This window comes from Coenobita brevimanus, chromosome 93 (genome assembly GCF_032717465.1).
Source record: "Coenobita brevimanus isolate Jiangsu-jjx chromosome 93, ASM3271746v2, whole genome shotgun sequence".
NCBI lineage: Eukaryota > Metazoa > Arthropoda > Malacostraca > Decapoda > Coenobitidae > Coenobita > Coenobita brevimanus.
Genome location: NC_137046.1, coordinates 32,758,563 through 32,765,216, shown reverse-complemented (window position 1 = coordinate 32,765,216; position 6,654 = coordinate 32,758,563).

Here is a 6,654-nt window from a genome sequence, read left to right as displayed (position 1 = left end):
ACACACACACACACACACACACACACACACACACACACACACACACACACACACACACACCTTCGTTCCCGCGGTCGGAACACCTTCACACCTTTAGTTCTTGGTCTCTAGCGACGCCCTCCCCTCGCGCCCGCTCATTCCATTGATATTTTCCACAGGCGTGTCCGATTTCACTATCCCCCTCCCTCTCTCCCCTTCCTTTGTTGGCGAAATGACCCCTCTCCTCTTCCTCCACCGATTTTATTCTCCATCTTCCCCTTCTCCCCCTGCCCTGGTTACCTGAAGAACCTGCCCCCTCCCTCTCTTCCCCAGCCTTTCCTGGAAATAGTTCCTTTCCCACTGTGAGAGTATCTTTTCCTCCCTAATTCCTCCACCATCCTTACAGGCTGTTTCTATTTCCTCCACGAAACCTCTTTTTCTTTCAGGAGGCCACTTTGTGCTCTTAACCCTTTCACTACGAGAGATCTTTACTATATAAGCCAAATCACTTCTTCTTGAGGAAGAGAGATACACTTTGGAGGGATGAAAGAAACACATTTCAGCCAGTTGCCGAATGAGATTAAATGAAAGACATGCTGCGATATCAGCTTTCAGGAAGGTCAGGAGGACTACAGTGAAAGGAGAGGGCAGTAGGAAGTAGTTATATTTAGAAGTGAAAAATTAAAGCAGGAATGGCTACAGTAGTGAGTGGTGTGAGAGGAAGAGTGTTGTTGGGAGGGGAATTAGTAATTGGAATTAATATGAAACTCTGAACATTGGTCAGGATACTAGGTAGTGCCTGAGGAGGGAGAGGAATGTATAATTGTACTCCTGAATAAGGAAAAGGTTGTGATGGGGGAATGTGGTATCTATTTTGTGATATATTGTGGGAAAAAGTTTTGGAAGAGTATTAAGTGAGATGATGAAAACAAATTAAGGTTGAAGTACAGAGACGCGTGAATTTGTAATGGGAGCATGTAGGTTGGACGATAGATTACTCAAAACTATCCAGAGTTTTTTTGATGGAGAAAAAGCAGCTGTGAGGGGAGGTGTTTGTTGAATGAGGAGCTGAATTTGAATGTTTGACTAGAACAGGGGTGTCACTAAGAAGAAAGGATTGAATGCCTGAATATCCTTTTTTCCGAGGCCAACCCTCATTTGATGTAACAGAGAGTAAGTAGATTAACAGCGGTAAGGATACAGCGCAAATGTCATACTAGTGCTGCTGAAGGATTTAATGAAGCACTGTGTTTATCCCCGTCACTAAAAGAGGTGTTCCCATTGCTGAATAAAACCGTCTGGCAGTAGTAAAAGTAAACAAAAAGGAGCACCGAAAGGGTGCAACACCTGCGCCCAAAAGCTGATATGAGGACCAAATACTTAACTTTGCCCCGTGACAGATTACTTTCAAATCAATTTTCTTTATTCTTACATAACCCTTAATCCTTCCACAAAGCTTGGTTCAGATTTTATAAAAAAGTTTGAGTAGACTTTGTCTAGTAACCAAGATCTTTGACCTTTCCCCCTAAGACCTTGACCTTTGATTGTTCTCATAATCGAATGTCTTTAATACCGTGTTCACCTAAACTGTCTAGTTAAGTTTAGTCAGTATCTGATAAAAAATGCCATGTGATCTTAACTTTCGACCTATTGTTCTAAAACACAATAGGTCAACTTCTTGCGTGATTCTCAACTCACCCACCAAGTTTTATCAAAATCAGATCAGAATTGTTTTGGCTATTTTGTTCGAATTTTGACCTTGTCCCGTGATCTTGACTTTGACTGATTATCAAAATCGAATCTCATTATTCCTGCCTTATTCTCAATTATTCCAGAAAGTTTGGTCTAAATAAGGGACAGACTTTTCGCTGACCATGCTGTCTGACCTTGACCATTGATATATTAACCTAAAAAACAATAGATTCACTCCTTAACTAACCCTCAACCACTCCACCATGTTTTATTAAAATCGGTTAAAAACTCTGGGTTATTTTGTTTAAACACACACACACACACACACACACACACACACACACACACACACACACACACACACACACACACACACACACACACACTGGCTGAAAATTGACCTTGCCCTGTGACCTAAACCTTTGACTGATTGTTCTCAAAATTAAATCAGTTCATTCCTGCCGTGAACTCAACCATTTCCCCTAGGTTCATATTAATTTGTTTTCACTTTTATGTTGCTTTTGCTAGATTAATGTTTGACCTATCCTTGTGACCTTGACTGTTGATCTGTTGTACTCGAAAACAAGAGCTGTCCTCATTTGCTAACTTTCTACCTTTCCACCATCTTTGGTTAAAATCGGTTGAAAACTCTTTTGAGTTATTTTTTCGCACAGACACAGACAGATAGACACGCGCGCGCTCGCAGGGTGCTGAAAACAGTACACCAGCTCTTGCTTCGCGAGCGTTGGTATAAATAAAAAAAATAATCTCATTAAAGAGGTTAGCACATCATATTCCCTTTTTTTTTTTTTTTTTTTTTTCTTATTCTCTGATTGCACTCTGTATGTTTTGGACTGTACTGCTTGTGCCTTTTAGCAACATTCACTTTAACACGCTCTTTTCCCTTTCAATATCCATCCTTCCTCCAAATCTCTCCCTTTCAATAAAGTCCCCTTCCTTCTCTCTTCTACTCCCTCCCTTCTCGATATGGTCCCTACCTTTTTCCCCCTCGCACTCCTTGGGATATACTTCACTTTCCTGTCCCCTCCCTCCTCTTTCAGAGCAGATTCCTTCGTTCCCACTCCCCTTGCGCCATTTTTCTCTTCTCCCTCCTACCTTTCTTCTTCTTACCTCCTCTCTCGTCGCACTTTCTCCATCTTCCAGAACCTCGTTTGAAAGTATCCCCTCTCCTTCCCCCAGCAGTGCATTTGCTTTCCTTCTTCCTCCACCTGGACACATTTTTCTCTTTCTCCTCTGCTTCTTCCTTTAAAAGTTCTCTCTCTCCCTGTGTAATTTTCTCACCTTACTGCCTTTCCCACCCACCCTCCTTCCTTCTATCCATGCTTCCTTCCTTCCTTCCTTCTCGTCTACTAATATTTCCCCTCAGTCTCATCCACAGTTCCACCCTCGATGTATTTCCTTCCATTTCCAGATTCTCCTTGTGCTAATATTCCTGTTACCTTCTTCTTCTTCTTCATCTCCTCTTGTCATTTTCCTTCTGTTCTCATATTCAATAATTTTTCTTCCTCTTCTTCTGTCCTCTGATTTTCCTCCTCCTGTAGTCCCATGCTTTACCTTCTCCTGCTATCTCCTTTTCATTCTCCTCCTGTCCTCTTTTTCTTCCCCTGTCCTCGTTTACTTCTCTAGTCCTCTACTTTTTCTCCTGTCCTCTCCTTTTACTTCTCTCTTTTTCCTCCTTTCCTCCTCTTCTTTTTCTACTCCTCTTGCCCTCTCCTTTCTCCTCTCTTACTTTCTTCCCTCTTTCCCTCTTCCTTTTGCCCTCTCCATTTCATTCTTTTTCATCCCCTTCTTTACCCCACCCAATACATTAAATTTTCCCTTTCTTTCATCCATCTTCCACTTTTCCTCCTCCTGTCCTATCCTTATCCAGTTTTCCTCCTTCTCTCGTCCTCTTCTTTTCCTTCTCCTCCTCCTTTACCCCACCCAGCACATTTCCCCTTTTCTTTCCCCTCTCCCAGCTCTCTTATCGTGAGGGAAACTGCGACCATATTAACCAGGCGTCCCATTTAACCGGCACGGAAGGGTAGCATGACCGTTTTATCGAGCACCCGCATTTTCTTCCCCGCCTCCGCGTTCGGGATTCTGTTTTTCCCCCCACGCCTTCCCCTCCCCCTAACACGTCTTCCCCTTCTCCTCTCCACACGCCTTTTTTCCCCTGCAATTCAGCGTAAGTTTTAGCAGCAGACCCGATGTGCATTAGCAAAACCTGATTAAGTTGAGGTGGTCTGGCCCGCCGGTCTGTGGGATGATAGTGGTAGTCGTGAGTGGAGGAAGGAGGAGGAGGAAGAGGAGGTGGAGGAGGAGCTAAAAGGAGAATGTGAGGGAGGAATTAAGAGGAGGAAGCGGAGAGGGTATTTCGCTGAGAAGCTTATGATGCTGTTATTTCCACAGTAGTAATCATTGAAAGCAAAAAGAGACTTAGGAGTATGGTGAATCATGAGCTGAAACAGGAGAGTTAGTAGAATAAGAAGTAGAATAAAGGAAGAAAAACTGATTAAGAAGTGGAATAAGAAACAGAATAAGGAGGGGAAGTTGAATATGAAGAAGGATAAGAAGGAGTAATACAATAAGAAGTTGACTAAACAAAGAAGTCGAATAAGGAAAAGCAGATTAAAGATAAATCGAATAAAGAGAAGTATAATAAAGAGGAGATTTAGCATAAAAAGGAGAGGTAGCATAAAGAGGAGAGGCAGCATACAGAGGAAAGGTAGCATAAAGTGGAGGAAGAGAATAAAGAGGAGAAGTATAATAAAGATAAGTGGTGGGGCAAAGGGGTGAGTGTTTGGCATGGGTACAGCTCAGTATAAGGTTATCAGGCGGCGATGAGTGTGTGAGCCGATATGGTAACCAAGTCGCCCACCTGCCTTCTTTCTGTCACCATCCACTTTCTTTCATTTTCCCTCATGTCCTCTTCAAAAATCAGTCTAGTGTCAATGTTGCTTTTTCAGTTCTCTACACATTTGTCCATCTGACCTACATCCAATCTTCCCCTCATTATCATCAACTCATCTCCTATTTTCATCATCCTTACCGTAGTTTCATCTTCCCCTTTCTCATTAACTGCCTGCCTTCCATTTTCCTCCTCCTTCAATCTAGCTCCTTCCTCCATGCAGGGTTCCTTCGCCACTTTACCTTTCTTTCCTCCTCTTCACTTCAACCACACTTCGTTTCTTGATTTCCTTCCCATCTGCATCCCAAATACCAAGCCTTGCGTTATCCAATCTCTTTTTACTGCTCGAATGTTTCCACCATCAGACATGCTAAGCTATCAATAATGCCGGCACTAAATAATTTCCTGGGCGCCCCCTTTTGTGCAATGCGGCATCAAACAGCCATGGCGTGTTTTTACCAAGCCGGATCCAGTGTTTTTCACGCATAACACGGGAGGCAGGCGGGAAAAATCGGATCCGGCGAACGGTAATCTGATTGCAGTTACGGTGGAGCTCTTTCCGTTTATAGGCGGTAATCTTATTGTTCTGAATCGCGTCGGCATTAGGCGTATCGGAACTGCGTGTACGCTGGGGCACAAATGAAGCGTTAGGTCGAGTGGCGTAAAATGTGGTTTCTGCATGATGCTAGGCATGTAAATGGTACTGCTGGGGATGGTGATTGGAGGTGAAGGTGAGGGTAGGCGAGGTGAGTGATGGAGGTGTGTCGTGACACCCTAGTCAATTGGTGAGAGGTGATAGAGATAAGGGGTGGTAGGGTAGAAGGTGAGTGATGGAGTTGTGAGATGACGGCCTGCCAGATTGGTGAGAAATGAGTGATAGAGGTGTGGAGTGGAAGGGCAAGAGGTGACCAATAAAGGTATGAGGTAGATTGGTGGGAGGAGAGAGAGGAGAGGGTTATGTGGGTAAGGAGTGAGGTGAGCAGTGGAGTGTGCCCTGGCCTCGTGAATCGGTGAAGTCGAGAAAGGTATATAGGTGTGACTGAAAACGAGGCGATGTAGGTTAGTATGGGAGAGGAAGAGGAGCATAGTTAGAAAGTAGGAATATGAAGGGAACTGGTTAGGGAGAAAGATGAGTGAGACTGAGAATTAAGGATGGACAGGTTAGTGTGGGTGAGACGGAGGGAAGGAAAGAGAGAGGGAGGAAAAAGAAAGAGTAAGGCGGGAACTAGTGAATAAAAAAATGGAGATAAAGATTAGGGCAAACCATAGACCAGTGTTAAATAAGAGCTGGAAGAGTTTGCTTATGAGATGGTAGTGGTGATGAAACGGTATAGCCTACAGAAGCAATTTAGAAATGTTGTTGTGTATGGAGACGGTGAACATTTGGTGAAATAGACAAAAGCTCGAGAGAGAACATTTTTAAGGTGACAGTAATGGCAGTTTTTTTTTGTTAATAACGGAACAGAGGAAGGAAAAACAAATGAATAAAAAAAAAAAAAACTAATCCATACACCAGATTATTGGTGTCCTCTGTTCATAAAATATCTGTAACAGTTAGACTTGAACAGCTGTACGTTGAAGTTTTGAGGGAAACATCTCTGGGGAAGCAAGTTCCAGAGGGATGCAGTTAGGGGAATGAAAGAATTCTGATAGGCAGAAGTTCTGCAATATGTCTGAGTGACATTCCAGTCATGAGCACTACTAGACGCCCGTGTAGCACGAGGGAAGGCATGGAGAGGTGGCACAATGGACGCAACTTCGTCTGAGCATTTGCTATAAAAATATCTGTAAAATAATGCAAGGGAGGCAACATTCCGTCTTACTTCTAAGGGAGGTAGTTCGTTAGTAATAGCAGGGTTATTAATAATTCTAACAGCTTTGTTCAGAATTTTGTCTAGTTGTTTTCATGCAACCTCTACACATCCATTCCACAAGGGTGAGCAGTATTCAAGCTGAGAGTGCACATGACTCTTATAAATTATAGCTAACTGCTCGTCAGTGAAGAAGTTACAGACTCTGTACAATAATCCAAGTTTCTTTGAGGCAGTTTTAGCAAGTGATCTGACATGAGA